The following is an 18,675-nucleotide window of genomic DNA, read 5'->3' as shown; positions in this document are numbered from 1 at the left end:
CTTAACATGAGTCCCCATTTACAAATACATCTAGTGATGATTGAGACTGATGCGGATGGTGAAAATGGATGTGATAATAATGGTCCTTTTAATCACAAGGTTGAAGATTATAATGATCCTAATCTAGACGAGGTTTCGTATGATATCGACAATGAAGGCATGAATATCGATGGAAATGTGTGCGTGTCTTCAGTTGGGAACTCGAGTCGAGGCATTGTCATACGCAATGATCCTGAGGCCTACATGATGATCGTAGATCCTGATACGATGCATGCATCTAAGTTCCCAGAGTACCCCAATATACTACTTACTTAATGATTGGCCGTAAACCCCGAACATGAGGAGTTTTTCGTGAGCCAAAAATTCACAACCAAAGAAGACTGTGTATTTTCCATTAAGTGGTATAGCATGAATATGTCGATTGAATACAAAGTCACCATGTCTAAACTGACATTGTATATTGTGGAGTGTTAGAGGTCAGTAGAAGGGTGCAATTGAAGATACGAGCCGCATTTATCATAAGGTCATAAATGTGGGAGATCTAGAAATTTGTTGGGCTTCACACATGCATTTCTACATGTATGATGTAAGATCATCACAAACTTGATGCCAAAGCTATCTAAAACTACATCATGCCAATGGTGAAAGAGATGTCAACCATTCTTGTTTCGGTATTGATTATCGAAATGCAAGAACAATTCTAATACCGAGTGTCATACCGGAAAGGATGGTTTGCTAAATAAATTACCATAGAGCGGTTGTATAGAGATTAGGATGCATTGTACAATGAACTACAATGGTGAATAGCCGTTATGCCAGAGTACGTGTCAATGATTGTCTTTGAGTTGTAGATACGACCTTACTATGATTCGAACGACCAACTACAACCAGGAAGAAAAATTTTCCATCAGATGCTCTAGACATTCAATCCGTGCGTGCAAACCTTTCCCCACTGCAAGTTTCTTGTGTAGGTTGATGGAACCTGGCTATATAAAAAATATACGCAAATCCTACTAATTGCGATTGCTCAAGATGGGAACCTGAACTTACTCTCGATAGTGTTTGCCATTGTTACGTCGGAGAACATGGAATCATTAGAATTCTTCCTAATGAACTTGTGGATGTATGTTGTTAGGGACGACAATATTTGCATAATATCTGATAGATCAAAGGGACTAATTGTTGCGATCAGGCGTTCCATGGAGATCCGTTTACTGCATCTGATATATCGTCTCTAACTTTCACTGAGACTACGAGAATGCAAATTAGTAGAAACAAGTATTGAACATCGGTAAATTTTGATTTCAACATATTTTTTAAATGTTTTAACACTTCCACAAATTAATTTGAAAAAGTAATGTGTCTTTTTGGAATACATACGCAGCTTATAAGCTAGAACAACACTGTTTCAGCAAAGGCTAACCAGACTTGAGGGTGATATGCATGGTGAAATGAAACTCCTTTCCAAGAGTGGTTGGGTATCATTAAGCTAGGGCAATAGGCTCAAAGTTTCAATGATGGGTCTCGATATGGTCATATGACCACCAACCTAGCAGAAGCGGTTAACTCCATCTTGAAGCAAACACGAAATCTTTCATTTTCATTTGTTTTCTTAGCTACGTTCTACATGCTGGCAATCTTGATGCCAAGAATGAGGCTGAAATAAGTAAACTAAATGGAGGTGGGAGGGGTGTGCTTAAAGTTTCGATGACATGTGCTAAAGTTGACGGTTTGATGGTGTCATCTCTGGGGCAAACCGTTGAGGTGCCCGGTATTAGTGTTAAGGGTGCTCGTGGTGGTAATTATTATCATCACCTGGAAAATCATTCATGACATCCATCAGTGAACCTTGGAGTGTGCTAAACATACTCGAAAAATCTTATGTCCTAAAATTTTGCCCGAGAGGGGTGGAGTACTAGGGTGGTAATAGACTGAAAGTATCAAACATCATTGATGATCTCAGATCCAAATGATCAAAACTGGAACCGAGAATCTTTAAATGATATATGTGGCTTGACAAGCCCGAAAAATAATTATCTACCCTAAGTCTGGATGATAATAACTACCCCCAGGCTGTGTATAAGACCGTTCGAGTTCAGTCCCCAGCTTGGGTTCTAGTGTAGGAGGCGAATATGTCAGGTGGTAGGAGTTGTGCCCTTGTTGTTGCATGTGTAAAGGGACTGGCATAAATTTCCCACCAAATAAATATGGTTTCCCATTCTTGATGTACCAGTGTTGGTACCTATCTGAGGTTGCAAATTAAAAGCAAAATTCATTTGAGGTCTTTGCCTAATCTGGTCATTCCACAATACAAGATATTTTTGACAGTGAGATCAAAAGTACAGCTCGCAGAAACCGTGGAGAAGTGAGGCAAAGTCGACAAAGCACAATAGACAAGCAAGAGGATATGGCAGAAAATCATAATAATCAGCTACCTCCTGTGGTTGCTGTAAATCCTGTAAATCTGAATCCTGCTCCTCATGCTATGCACGATTATGCTAAGCCCACTCACACTGGGGCTGAATCGAGTATTGTTAGACCTGCTATTGCTGCAAATAATTTTGAACTGAAACCTAATACTATTCAAATGATTCAACAGTTTGTTCAGTTTGATGGTTTGCAGGATGAATATCCAAATACTTATTTGGCCAATTTTTTAGAATGTTATGATACTTTCAAAATAAATGGCGTTTTTGAAGACACTATTTACTTTTGGTTGTTTCCCTTTTCATTGAGGAATAAGGCTAAACAGTAGTTAAACTCTTTTTCACGAGGTTTTATCACTACTTGGGACCAAATGACAGAAAATTTTTTGCTGTACATTCCACCTGCTAAGACAGTCAAATTAAGGAATGATATCTCTTCCTTTGTGCAAATGGGTTTAGAAACTTTATATGATGCATAGGAGAGGTATAATGATTTATTGAGAGGTGCCCTCACCATGGGTTACCCTTATGGCTACATGTTCAGACTTTCCACAATGGTTTGAACCCCTCAACTAGGCAAATGATCGATGCAGCTGCCGATGGTACTATAAATAATAAAACACCTAAGGAGGCTTATGAGTTCATAGAGGAGATGTCATTGAATAATTATCAGTGGCAACTCATGAGGACAAAGTCGACAAAAGCAGCCAGTGTTTTTAACATTGATGCGGTTACCATGTTGTCAAATCAAGTGGAACTTTTAAATAGAAAGATTAATGGTTTATGTGGTTCTACGCAGGTACATCCGGTGATGCAGCGTGACACGAATGGAGGTGGAATGAGTAATTCAGAGCATCTACCCTACGATCCTGCAATGGAAAATGAGCAAATGAATTATATGGGTAATAATCCTAGACCTTAAAATAATCCTTACAGTAACACTTACAATACAGGTTGGAGGAACCACCCAAATTTCTCATAGGGAGGTCAAGGAAATCAAAGACCACCACCCCCTTCGGGTTTTCAACAACAACCTTATTAGCGGGAAAAGAAATCGAACCTTGAAGAGATGTTGGAAAAATTTATTTCAGTGTCAGAAACTCGTTTCCAAAACACTGAAACAACTTTGAAAAATCAACAAGCATAGATTCAAGGGGTCGAAAATCAAATTGGGCAGCTTGCTAAATTAGTTTCGGAAAGACAACAAGGTAGTTTGCCTAGTAACACTAAATCTAATCCAACAGAGCATGTGAAAGCAGCTACATTAAGGAATGAGAAAGTGTTAACTGAACCTGAAAAGAAGCTGCCGCAAGAATTTGATAAAGAAAAGGACGAGGAGGTCAAACCCGAAGTGAGTGTAACACCGATACTCAAAGAATATAAACCACCCATCCCATATCCGACAAAGTTGAAGAAAGACCACATGGATGCACAATTCAATAAATTTCTTGAAATTTTTAAACAGTTGCATATTAAATTACCTTTTGTTGAAAAAATTTCGCAGATGCCTACATATGCAAAATTTTTGAAGGAGCTTTTAAAAAATAAAAGGAAGTTTGAAGAGCTGTCTACATTGAAACTTAACGAGGAATGTTCAACTATCCTTCAAAATAAACTACCAACCAAACTGAAAGATCCAGGAAGTTTTACTATTCCCTGTTTAATTTGTAGTTTAAATATTGAAAAGGCATTAGCTGATTTAGGTGCTAGCATTAATTTGATGCCTTATAAAATGTTCAAGTAGCTTGGTCTCGGGGAACCAAAACCTACTAGATGAGTATTCAATTAGCCGATAGATTTGTTAAATATCCTAGGGGTATTATTGAAGATGTGCTAGTTAAAGTAGATAAATTTATATTCCCTATTGATTTTGTTGTGCTTGACATGGATGAAGATGTTGAAGTACCTTTAATTTTAGGTTGCCCATTTTTAGCCACCGCTAGAGCTGTTATTGATATGGGTGACGATAAACTTGTGCTTAGGGTAAGTGATGTAGAAATTATTTTTAAAATCTATGATGCCATGAGACTCTCTAGAGAACAAGATGATTCATGTTATTTTATTGATTCGATTGACCATGTTATTCAAGATTCTTTATAGGAAATTGTTCATAAGGACATGTTGGAACTATGTCTCATTCAAAGAGAGGATGTAGATGATGATAATGCTGTAATAGATAAGACAAAAGTAGAGTTAAATTCTAACGAGTCTTTACCGAGATAGAAGAATTATAAGGGCATTGAGGTAAATGATAAATTAAAATTAAAACCCTCTATTGAAGAACCTCCTAAATTAGAACTGAAGCAATTACCTAGTCTCTTAGAGTATACATTTCTTGGAAATAATTCTACATTTCCAGTGATTATTGTGTCAAATTTATAGCCAAACGAGAAAGATGAGTTACTTCAAGTATTGAAGGAGCATAAAAGAGCCATAGCCTGGAAGATTTCCGACATCAAAGGGATCAGCCCTTCTTTTTGCACCCTTAAAATTTTAATGGAGGATGAATACAAACCATGTGTGCAAGCCCAAGAACGATTGAATCCTAACATGAAAGAAGTCGTTAAGGCTGAGGTAATTAAACTTCTAGATGCTGGAGTTATTTATCCTATTTTTGACATTTCTTGGGTGAGTCCTGTGCAGGTTGTTCCTAAGAAGGGAGGCATGACTGTTGTAGCAAACGAGAAGAATGAGTTGATCCCAACAAGAATAGTCACGGGATGGAGAGTCTACATTGACTATAGGAAGTTGAACGATGCCACAAGAAAAGATCACTTTCCTTTACCATTCATCGATCAAATGTTGGAAAGATTATCTGGGTACGGTACGTTTGCTTATCAAAAAATGTCTTTTGGATTATGTAATGCTCCTGCTACTTTTCAGCGATGCATGTTGGCTATTTTTGATGAACTCGTAGAGAACATTATGGAGGGATTTATGGACGACTTCTCGGTATTCAATAATTATTTCCATCTTTGTCTTAAAAATTTAAAACGAGTTCTAATGAGATGTGAGGAAGCGAACCTTGTACTAAATTGGGAAAAATGTCACCTCACGGTTCGAGAAGGGATTGTGCTAGGCCATAAAATTTCTAGTAAAGGGATTGAGGTTGATAGAGTGCAAATTGAAACAATTGAAAAACTACCTCCCCCTAGTTCAGTTAAGGCTATTAGAAACTTTTAGGACATGTTGAATTTTATAGAAGATTTATTAAAGACTTCTCTAAAATAGCTAAGCCTTTAACGAATTTGCTAGAAAAAGATGTGTCTTTCAATTTCAATCAGAAATGTTTAGAAGCATTTAATACCCTAAAAGATAAACTAATTAATGCTCCAATTGTAGTTGCACCTGATTGGAATTTACCCTTTGAACTAATGTGCGATGCGAGTGATTTTGTAGTCGGTGCAGTTCTTGGACAGAAACGAGACAATAATTTTTAATTGATCTATTATGCTACCAAGACATTGACAGCCACACAAGAAAACTACACGACTACTGAAAAAGAATTGCTAGCTGTGGTTTTTGCATTCGATAAATTTAGACCATATTTAATATTATCTAAAGTTTTCGTTTACATTGACCATTTGGCTCTGCGTTATCTCCTCACTAAGTCAGATGCAAAACCCCGACTGATAAGATGAATTTTATTATTGCATGAATTCAACTTAGAAGTCCAAGATAAGAACGGAGTTGAAAAACTTGTAGCAGATCACCTCTCTAGGTTAGAGAATTCACATCTCAACGAGCTTGATGAGAATGAGATAAATGACTCATTCCTGAGGAAAAACTTTTGGTTATAACTGATTTTGAAGTTTCTTGGTTTGCGGATATTGCGAATTATTTAGCTGCTAACATCTTACTAAAGGGATTAACACATCATCAAAAGAAGCGATTCTTTGCCGATTTGAAAAATTATTTTTGGGATCAAATAATTAGGAGATGTGTTACGAAATCAGAAGTGAGTAAAATCTTGGAACACTGCCACTTAGGACCAGCAGGAGGACACTACAGTGGGACTAGAAACAGCACATAAAGCACTTGAGTCAGGTTTTTATTGGCCTACACTGTTTAAAGACGCTAATAGGTATGTTACTTCTTGTGATAGATGCCAGAGAACAGGTAACATTTCTAAAAGTGATGAAATGCCTCAAACTTATATGCTTTCATGTGAAATATTTGATGTCTAGGGTATTGATTTTATGGGTTCATTTCTAAGTTTATATGGGAATAAATATATCCTAGTGGCGGTCGATTACATGTCAAAATGGGTGGAGGCTCAAGCTTTACCTACAAATGATGCTAGAGTGGTAGTTAGGTTTCTCAAGAAGCTATTTTCTCGATTCGAAACACCTAGGGCAATTATTAGTGATAGGGGTACACATTTCTGTAACGCTCAATTTGATAAAGTACTTAAGAAATATGGAGTGCATCATAGGACAGTTACCCCTTATCATCCTCAAACTAGTGTACTAGTCGAGGTCGCAAATAGAGAGCTTAAACACATCCTAGAGAAGACCGTAGAATCAAATAGGAAGGATTGGGTGATGAATATAGATGACGCATTATGGGTATATAAAACTGCTTTCAAAACACCCATAGGAACATCTCCTTACAAACTTGTTTATAGGAAAAGTTGTCATTTACCATTTGAGTTATAACAGAAAGCATTTTGGGCTATAAAATTTCTATATTATAATCTTCAACTTGCAGTTGAGAAGAGATTGATGCAACTGAAAGAGTTAGATGAATGGCGAGCGAACGCTTATGCGAACTCTCAATTATACAAAGAAGAGACAAAGATACGCCACGACACTCATTTAAAGTAGCCTAAACAATTCAAAGCTGGAGATCTTATCCTTTTATATAATTCAAGGCACAAGTTGTTTCCCTGAAAGCTGAAAATCGAGATAGTCAGGCCTATTCGTAGTAAAAACCGTTTTCCCTTACGGTACAATAGAGGCAACTCACCCAAAATCTGACACATTCAAGGTAAACAATCATCGACTTAAACTCTATAATGGTGAGGATTTTAAGAATGATAGAGAAGAGCTTCAGTTCCATGAACCTTTGTAATCGTATGCATGAGGTAAGTCAAGCTTAGACTTTAAATAAGCGCTTCTCGGGAGGCAACCTGAGTACTAATACTGCTAATTTCCTTATTATTATTTCATATTATTTCTTTAAAATTAGTTAAACATTAAAATTTAGGTTTTTGACCCACATGGCCTGGACACATGGGCGTATCTTAGGTCGTGTGACTTAACATGGGTATGATAATGAGTTACACGACCGTGCGATATGGCCATATGACCCACACGGCCTGAACACACGAGCATGTCCTGGGCCGTGTGGATCTTGAGACTTAGTTTTTATTTTTAAAGGAAATCGACAGAGAGTTACACGGCCAAGCGACACTGGTATGTAACCCACACGGTCATGACACACGGGCAAATTCTTGAGGATAAGCAAATGCTTGAGTGTGGGGATATTTGATAAACCATAAATATAACAAGTTTTAATCCCATGCTTAGTATGTTTTTGGATGATTTATTATATATTTTAGTGAATTTGATGCTCCTAATCCTTTAATTTCATGTTTTATACTTATGAGAGCATAAGGGAACAAAAGGAGCAAAAAACAGGCCAAAAATAGACAAAACGAGATGATTTAAAGATTCACACAGCCAAGACTATTTCCACACGGGCTGAGCACAAGCTTACACGGGCTGGACACACGCCCGTGTGGTAGCTCGTGTCGATATCTCTCCATGTTTCCAAAACACGCAGAAAAAGCCAATTTTTGAGGTTTCTGAGCATTCTAAAGTTTATAAATACACACTAGAAAAGGACCTAAAGGGACACGCAGAGTAGAACGCAGAAATTAGTCAAAGAACGCCTAGGGACTCAACTCAGAAGTAGGATCTCCTTCAAGACTGAAGATCTCCATTCAATTTCTCTCGAAGTTTTTGGGTTTCTTTATGTTTTGTTATTTTCCTATTTTTGAGATGTTTTATTCACACAGTATAAACTAAATTCCCTAAATATCTAGAGAAGATGAAACCTAAGACGGATCTTGTTATTTGATTTGTTCTAAATTACATGATAAATATTTGTTCTTGATCTCAATCATGTGTTCTTATTTCATGTTTTTAATGTTTTCAGGATATTAATTCATGATTGATGTGCTTATTCAGTAGAGCAAAAGTCCCTGTTTAAGAGTAGATCTCGCATAATTGAGTGGAGTTACATGCAACCCTAGAAATAGGGCGACATAAATCTACCGGATCAGAGTCAAATCTAATAGGGAAATCCATAGATCGAGTTAATGCGATGATAGAGGTTTTAATTAGAAAGAGATTTCAATTAATCAACCTATGGTCAGTTATTTTTACTCTTAAAAGAGATATTAATATAATTTAGGGATTTCTAAGGATCAAGTCAAATGAATAAATCGTTTAATTCAAATTTAGAATAATAAGTGAAGTCTAGGTGGATTCTTTCATCCGTATTATCTCTCTTATAAGTTTTCTTTGATTATTTTCCCAATTTGCTTTTTGTCATTTAGTAATTAGTTTAGTTAAAATTAGACTTTAAAATAAATCCCTTCGATTTATTCTGCTAGATGTAACTATTAGTACTTTTAGTCTTCGTGGATATGATATTCCCGACTCACCGTAGCTATACTACCATTCGATAGGTGCGCTTGCCTTTATCGTATTTTAGTTAGTTCGTGACGTCATCAATAAGATAAGATACAATTGATATGCCAATAAGTTATTTTGTGTGCTGTACGCGATTGATGTGTGATGAGATGATGATTCTCGACTTGTTATTATCCACTGAATATAACGGAGTCCAACATTTGTTGTGAACTATCGTGTTATATTTACAGTGATTTTGGTGTGTTACAGAGGGTGGATGTAAAGCCTACGGGCTTGGCAGTTGGTGCCCATGCATGTTCTCAGTTGATTTGGCTCGTTTGAGAGTACTAGCGTGTCTTGGATGATAATCGCTTATCTGTATCTATTTATATTGTACGTCTAGTTAAATTTTTAATGGCTAAATGGCTTAATGATGATATGTAACTGATATTTGGTTATGGTTTCTTGTGAAAGACTTGTGCATATGTTTATGGTTTCAGATATTATATTATGACTTGATAATGGTTGATACTGTATAAATAAGGTGATTAAATGACTAGTATTTACGAAACTCACTTGTTGAATAATTGTGATTGACAAGGTTAAAGTTAGCTATTGCTTTTGTTAATTATAAAATTGTGAATATACGGTAAGTTATATCATTTCAACCTGTGAACTTGCTAAGCTTCTTGAAGCTTACTTGTATCATTTCATGTTTTTTTGTAGATATCGTTTTGCGGAACTGGGCATTTGAATCAAATTGAAGATCACACTATCTAGCTGTCTTTCGGTAGACTTTAAAAATATTTATTTTGGAATATGTGGCATGTAATAAGAGTATCTTGTAATTTGTATATAGGTATTACATTTAATGATATCAAAGCTACAGTTTAGTTGGCTCTCAGACTGAACGTAGCGTGTTTATAGTCTAGAAATTACATTCCACATAAACCTACGATAGTGTGATATTATTTGGTCCAATCTAACCCATGTTTTTCTTATAAATTTAATGAATGTTGGTAGAATTTAATCATACTGATCGTGATGAAGTAAATAGTAATGTCCTGACTTCCAAACAGGAAGTAATTCATAGCCTTCCAGTTCCACAAATGTCTTATAGTGAAGTCAAAAATATCTTTTTCGACCTTATAAGTCAGTAGTTCACAAATTTATACGAGCCAATCCTGCAGCTCAACAACCTCCACCCTTTGTTGTTCATCTTGTGGCACCTTGTGTCCTCAACTGACTGAAATAGTTTGACAGCTCTCGATTGATAAATTAGAAAATATAGTGATGAAGAATTTAGAGGTAAAACAAATGATTATCTAACTAGAGCTAGGTACTGGCTTAAAAATATCCAGAGAGTTCTCAATGATATGGCCTGTTTCCTTAATGATTATCTCAGACATATCGTGTCTTTGCTAAAAGATAAGGTTTATAACTGGTGGTTGGCATTAACAGTGGTTATACCTGGAGACAAGATTAAATGAGATTTCTTCAAATCTGAGTTCAGAAAGAAATATGTTAGCAAATGATATCTGGATAGGAAAAAGAAATGTTTTCTTGAATTGATCAAGCAAATAAATCTATAGTCGAGTACGAGCGAGAATTTGTACAGCTCAGTAAATATACCAGAGACATTGTGCATGTAGATAGTGTTGGCAGTGTTCGTAATGCCTCTAGACCTGTATATGTGCATTGTGGAAAATTGCATGCTAGTGAATGTAGGACCAGGTTAGATACATGTTTCAAATGGGGATTGATGGATCACTTCATAAGAAGTTACCCCAGAAAAGTGGGAAACATTGATGAGCAGAGTGTTAAACAGTTGTCTATGTCTCAGAAAGGTAGACACCCTGGTCAGAGCAATAATACTAGGGCTGATTGTAGTGGGACCAACGACATAGTTGTTAGATCTGAAGCTATCATGTTTGATATTATTTCTAGTACATTCTATCTCTTTGATATTATTGTGTATACATTGATTGACCCTGGGTCAACCCATTTATATATTTGTGTTGCATTAGTAACAGACGAGAATTTACTTATTAAGCCAACCAAGTTTGATGTTCGAGTTACAAATCCACTAAGTCAGATTGTGATAGTTAACTTGATATGTCGAAAGTGCCTGCTGGAAATACTAGGCAGTGACTTTCCTATTGATTTGATGTTGTTATCATTTAATGAATTTGATATCATTCAATGAATGGGCTGGTTGACATTAGACGATGCTATGGTGAACTGTAGACTGAAACAAATTGATTTGAAATGTTAGACTGGTGAAATGATTACAGTTGAGTCCAACAGATTAGATAGTGTTACTAGAATTATCTTAGCTATCTCTGCACAGAAATTGATTCGAAAAGGTTGTGAAGTGTATTTGGCATATATACTTGATATTCAAGAATCAAGATAAAAGATTAATTGGATACCAATTGTTAATGAGTTTACAGATGTGTTTCTTGAAGAATTGTTGGGATTAAGCCTAAACGTGAAATTGAGTTTGTGATTAACTTGATGCCTAAGACTGCTCCTATATTAATCGTATCGTATTGAATGACACCGACTGAGCTAAAAGAACTTAAAGTACAGTAGCAAGAGTTGTTTGATAGAGGTTTTATTTGGCCGAGAGTATCTCTTTAGAGCACACCTGTGTTGTTTGATAGAGATTTTAATCGGCCGAGAGTACCTCCTACTCAGCAGTAATACTTGATAAAGTTTCAACATTTCCCTTCAACTAAGAAAATCTCAAACTCGTAAATTTATCTCCACCATCACCGGGTGAGCGTCTTAGTAAGTCATAGCAAATTGTCGCCAATTCAAACACTATACTTACACCTGCGATCATACTACCGTCAATTGAGGACTCGAGTTGCAGTGCAACATCTTCCAGAGTGATGATGTACTCCCCACACGACAAATAAAATGTGTGGGTCTCTAGGCGCCACCGCTCGACCAAAGCGGATATCAAGTCGCACATCAAACTGAACATGCAGATCAATGCTGCTGATCCAAATTCGAATGCCTCCAAGTATGGCATAAGATGTTCATCCGGCAGATAACCGAACTATTGACACAGGCCCTCAATACGCAGTACGAACCCTAACCATATTAAATTACCACATTAGTTAATATATCCCAATTAAATAAAAAATGATATGAAACTTTACAAGGGGACTCATGAATAATAAATAACAATTTTATTACTAGCATATTAATTGTATTTGTTGTGAGATCATGTAATTAAAAACCCATTAGGATATCTACAGTTTCAAAAAAAAAAGTTTAAACATTTTTATCATTAACAAAACACATATATATAACACAAACGCATGCAAATCACAATAATAAAAAATAATATCACAATAATATATACAAAAGCATGCAAAACACAATAACACCACTTAAATTTTTTATTCCTACACATACCAAAAAATACTAAATTGTTTTATTCACAAAAAATTATCATTACAAAAATAATTTTATTATTTTATTATACATACAAAAATTTAACGTGCAATCTCTAAATCATTCAAATAACATTAAATAATAAATTTGCAACACAAAAATATTAAAAATGTAAAAATTAGTGTAAAAATCTCAAACAAATTATAATTATATAAAAAACCCTAAAAAGTAAAAAAGAAATTTTAATATTAACTAAGTAAAAAAACAAATAAATACATAATAATTACAAATAAAAATTAGAAAACACCACATATTTTTGTCATACCATTTCAGGATATAATAATTTTCTTTATACTAGTTAAGTAAATACCAAACAAATAAATAATATTAAAAAAACATAACATACCTGTTTCCTTTCTTCCCAACACTGTTTCTACAAAACCAAACATTTTTTTTCAACACAAGGGGACCATCCGTTTCAATGGCTTATATATGATTTAAGGGAAAAAAATTGGGGAATTAGACAGCAGTTTCGGGGGTGAGAAGCACCCCATGACCATGCGATCATGTTCGCCGTAGGCGATTAGATTGCCAATAGTGGTGCTGCCACTCCCTAGCCCTCCTCCCTTAGGTGCTGTTTGACAACATCCCTCCTCCCCTAGGTGCTGCCTAACGATAATCCTCCTCCCCTTAAAATTATCATTTTTTTAGTCTGTATATGGCCTGTATCGTGTCAGTTTTTTTTTCAACCCATATATTGGTGCCACCGTATGCTTACCCTCCACCATTTAAATATATTTTTTTTTCAATTCAATTATGGCCTAATGATAAGTGGCTGTTGGTGGGAAAAAAAATGGCAGTGTTGCTGTCCCTTGTCCCTCCACCCCATGATATTGTTCATTTCACCCCATTTTGGTAAATAATGTCATGAGGAAACCATTTTGAAATTAAGCTAATTTTTTTGTTGTATTATCAAGATAAAAGAAAGGATAGAGATGAAAATAGATGTAATGAATAATGGATGATTAATTACAAGCAAGTCAAACTTTAGCCGACATTAATAGAGATTGAAACTTAAGGAGCAAAAGTGAATGGTAATGGTATGATCATCACTTTTGCTTGTGTCTATTCCACAAATTACGGGAGGAGCGTGCGACAGTATTGGAATTATGGTTAGGATCGGAAGTACAAAGAGAAGCAATAGAGTGGACTATGGTGTTTAACATATGTATCTTCACTAGCCGCCTTCTCTTTGGAACCACACTACCCCTCTTCACTTCCCAACATCCCTCTTGCACCTCCACCATACCTTAGCGGCCTCTCACTGTTTTTTTTTTTTTCTTACAAATGTTTGAGAATCGAGGATGTTGGGCTGTTTGCTAATTGAAGTTGGTCATAATTTATTTATAGTACTAAATAGGAGGTGAAAAGCAACAATCTTAATAATTTCTGATGATTTTCCCAGCTGCCTCCATGTACTGATCTGAACCCAACTACTAATTTCTGATGATTTTCCCGGAAATTATGTACTCTACGCCTATCAGACTCTCAGTGCTGAAGCTCAGTTAAGTTGCTGGGCTTCACTTAGGGATACAAGCCCAATTCTTAAGGATAGCCCAAAAGCTTCTTCTAAAACATTCCTATTATAAGTTTACAAAACAAAATAATTTGAGTTTTTTTTTTAAAAAAGAATTAAAAATTTGCTTCTAATTAATTCATTATCTAATTGTTAAGAAAAAGTAATTATCTAATTGTTGGTGTGTTTTATAGAATTATTATTATTTAAATAATAATTAAAAATATTTAATAATGGTAATGTACTTTATTTAAATTTTGATAAGGTATTCTTTTATTTAGTTGTTTAAAATATTTTCTTAGAAAATTTATAAAAGATATTTTGAACTTTAAAAATTGTAAAATTATTTTTAAAATAGTATTTCAAATTTATGAAAATTTTAAAATGCATATTACTTTTTATAAATTGTTTTATATTATATTTAAAAACAATTTATTTTTATTTTAGCATTAAATATAAAATAATTTAAAATCAGAATTTAAATTTTAAAAGTTTAAAAATGTATACAAATTTTTTATTTAATTTTTTAAAAATGATTTAGTTTTAATATTAGTGATAAAGTGATATTTTAATGTAAATTTTATTTTAAAAAAGTAATTTTCAAAGTTTTAGATTTTAAAAATATTATATGTTTTCACACATATTTTAAAAAGTTAATAAACATCAATGTAAATTTTTAAAAATGTCAAAATTGTGGGGATTCTAAAAAATTGTTGGAAAGATAAATTTAATTATAATTAAAATATATTATTTATTTTTAAAATTAATCTCATTATAGGTTATTATCATATATGCTCTTTTTGGTATAATATTTAGAACTACCCATAATGTCTCCAAGTTCTTAAATAGGAAGATTATGCGCTTTAGTGCTCTCGAACCCACGTCCTTTTGCACTCACAACAATGCCAATAACAATCGAATAAAGACTCAATCGATAAAAAAGACATATTTATTTTTAAACAATATTATATAGTGTGGATACATTTTCTAATTTAAATTATTTTTATAAATAGTAAACATACTATTAATTAATAATATAAAAAACGCTGGCAATGTTAAATTATCTTATATTTAATTTTATAAAACAAACTTATAAATCGTTTTAAAAACTTTTGAAATTATTATATCCATGTGAAAGTGTACACAGATACTTAAATCACAATTAAATTACAATTTCTAATTATGGAAATATACTAACTACACCTTAAAAAAGTATACTAAATACATTTAAAAAAAAGAGTAAATCACTATAGTGGAGTTTTTAAATTCCACGAGTAGAGTTAAAAATTTAAAATAAATATATAGTAAAATATTAAAAAAAAAAAAAATTATTTATGAAAAGAGATACACTATCTATTAAAAATAAAATTTTACTCTAAAACCAAAGACTATTGGCTTGAAATGAAGCTCAAAATAGGCAGTTGGCTAAATAACGCTACAATTTATACCAACTATACTTAAAAAAGGAAAAATTACTTTAAAACCAAAGATTGTGGGCTTAGAATTAAGCTCAAAACAGGTTGTTGGCTTGGAATAGATCAAGTCTTGACGGACTCGGGTTTGCTTGTGCCTCCACTGGATCGATGGATTCAAGTCCAAATGGGTCAAATCAAGTTAGATTATTTTATTCAAAATCTTTTATTATTATTATTATTCATTTTCCTCCTCCTTTTTCCAAAACAAAGGAGAAAACTCTTTTAAACTCCAAGAGAACCTTAGACCAGCCCTGTGTTCTAGTCGCTAGCTCCGTCATTAGTGGCTTTCTCTGGTTGAGTAACACTCCAAATTACTCCTCTTTCTCTCATGAACAAAGCCAGAAATTTTTTTTGGGGCCGAATGAAATTTTAATTTTTTATAATTTATATATTTATAATTTTTAAAGAATTAAATTAAATTTTTATAATTTTAGAGAGACCAAAGTGTAATTTTATCTTTACTAATTTAAAATTTTAAAAAAATCTAAAAGGCCTAAATGAAAATTTTTCATTTTAGGAGAGGTCGGGGCCCATGCCTACCCCCTAGTTTTGCCCCTGGTTTCTCTCCTATGCCTGCACCTCCCTTTTGTTTTTCAAAACCCAAATCACAAGTTAATATGTCAAATTCAACTCTCTTGAACATTTGATAAATTTGTTCTCAAGCAATTTACAATTTTTCAATGATTTTTGTTTATTTTTAGTTTTTAGTTCTAATGATAGTTTTTCCTTACGCTTTACTCCTTTTAAGACTCAAATTGGCAAAACTATACTTTTGAGAGTCTAATGGTTTATTTAAGTTTGTGTAGGGAGATGACTATGGTCAAACCTTGAGGAAAACATCAACTATGGTGGGTGTCGTAATACTAACACTTCATCGCCTTACAGGAGAAAAACTTCAACAAAAAACTAACATGATGTAGTCAACCCCAAAAGTCGCGATATTAAATGTGCAGTGTCGCTACATTGAGCCTTGATGTCTCGAATACAAACCTTTGAAATCGCGACTCTAAACCTATAATTGAAGTGAAGTAGCCTAGTGCCACTATCGAGGATGTCCCGGCATCAGCTAGACTGTGTCGTGACATCAAAAGCCACTTTTTGATTTGGGGATACAAAGTCTTTACCATGTGAACTAGTGAATACCTTTAGTACTCTCAGCAAATTTCCACCAATACTTGGCCATAATCAAATTAAGATCAGCAAACAAACCTTAGGAAGTAAAAAGCAACTCATCTGATAAGTAGGAATAACTTGCAAAAATAGCTTTAATAAAAACAAATTTACCTCCCTGTGACAGAGCCTTGGTAGTTCAGCTCTTTATACGACTTGCAAGCCTGCCTTTCAAAGCAAGAAATTCCTTTATCCTATTTCATCCGATCATAGAAGGCAAACCCAAATACCTCTCCACATCCAAAGCTTTCCGCATCCCCAGTAAAAGACAAATCTGATTTCGAAGAATAGCATTAGTATTAGGAGTAAAAAAGATGTTGGATTTCTCAACATTAATTTGTTGCCCAGTACATCTCTCATAATCTTGAGTAACCCTTTTGATCGATTCAGCCCCTTAGATAGATGCAAGCCCGAATAGAAAGACTGTCATCAGCAAAATGGAAAAAAGAAGACTAATAGGTGCCACCTTAACCCCCAAATTCTCATTTCTTCAAAATGCTTGATGAATTAGAGTTGAAAAACCTTGGGTGCAAATTAAAAGTAAATAAGGAGAAAGGTTTTCTTGTCGTAGGCCCTACTTTGCGTAAAAACATTAAAATTATGATCCTTAATAAGAACCGAATACGTAAGTATTATCGTACACTTTATAATTAAATCAGTCCAGCCTAAAAAAAAAATCTCATTTTCTACATCACAAGCAATAGAAAAGAGCATTTAAGGTGATCATATACTTTGCTCATATCAAGTTTTAGAGCAAAGTGACTCAAATAACCTTAGCGTTTATTTTTTAACCAATGAAGAGCCTCAAAAACAATAATATAACATTGTCAGTATTAATCTGCATGAGACAAAAACACTTTATGTCTCATCAATACAAGAATCGAAAATATGCTTAAACCAATTCACAAGCACCTTAAATTTTTTATATAAAACATTACAAAACCTAAAAAGACGAAATTGTGCCACATATCTAGGATTTCAACCTTTGGAATTAAAGCAATATTTGCGAAATCAATTGTCTGAATATCAATGCAATATCAGTCCTAATTATATCCCAACATTTTATTTTATAAAAAAACTTGTATACCATCATGCCCTGGTGCTTTAAGGGGATTCATTTGAAAGGCTGCAGTCTTGACTTCCTTCGCCTTGAAATCCACTATAAACTACTGGTTCATATAAACTGAAATAGTAGGAACAATCTCGTGCAAAACCGAGTCACAAGGTCTAACCCCTAGGGTCGAAAACAGAGCTTTGAAATAATGCACTACCCTTGAGGCAATCAACTCTTCATCTGTAACCCATGTCCCATATCCATCCTCCAACCCTGTAATCATATTAACTCGTCGAATTTGAGAATGTGATCTATGGAAAAAACTCGTGTTCTTATAACCAAGTTTCAGCAAGTTAACTCGACCCCTGTAAGCCCAATAGATCTTCTTCCTCTCTATCTCAACAAATTGAACTATTATAAGGGCCATGTCTGAGAGGATCGAATCTAAAACAATTTGATGTTGACGAGCATCAAGCTGCATGTGCAGACAAGGAATGTGTTCATCACGGTCTTTTTTACAACCTTCACCCCAATTTCGCAAAGCCTCTTTAGCCAAGAGCAGTTTATCTGGGACTAGTAGAACAACCCCACCCAAAGTAGTCTTCAAAACAGTAGCGCAATCGGGCCTTGACAACCATTTAGCTTCAAAGAAGAATTGATTCCCATTAGATATATTAACAGACCTTTGGGAATTACCCAGTGTCCAATAAAAGATGATTATGATATGAAATTGTTGTAGTCAAATGTTTTAATCGATTAAAGGGAAAAGAGCTAACGATTCAGTGGTCCCTGTGCCATATTTAATTATTTCTGAATACTGTTCTGTTGCAAGCGAGCCCTTTCCCATCTGAACCGGCTGCCTACGAAACCCAGATTAGTCAGCCCACAGTTATCAAGCGCATCACGAAACTCTAGCATGTATTTC

At 34.4% G+C, this 18,675-nt stretch overlaps 1 non-coding gene across 1 annotated transcript; it reads right to left on the bottom strand.

Annotated features, from left to right (window-relative positions):
- Nucleotides 1-2,842: 2,842 nt before the first annotated feature.
- Nucleotides 2,843-2,948, bottom strand: LOC128289832 (small nucleolar RNA R71). The gene has a single exon (XR_008279476.1). It is a non-coding gene; the product is annotated as a small nucleolar RNA R71 (small nucleolar RNA).
- Between the last annotated feature and the right edge of the window lie 15,727 nt (nt 2,949-18,675).

This window comes from Gossypium arboreum, chromosome 2, assembly GCF_025698485.1.
Source record: "Gossypium arboreum isolate Shixiya-1 chromosome 2, ASM2569848v2, whole genome shotgun sequence".
Lineage (NCBI taxonomy): Eukaryota > Viridiplantae > Streptophyta > Magnoliopsida > Malvales > Malvaceae > Gossypium > Gossypium arboreum.
The sequence above is the reverse complement of the archived record's forward strand: the minus strand, read 5'-3'. Positions and strand labels throughout refer to the sequence as shown.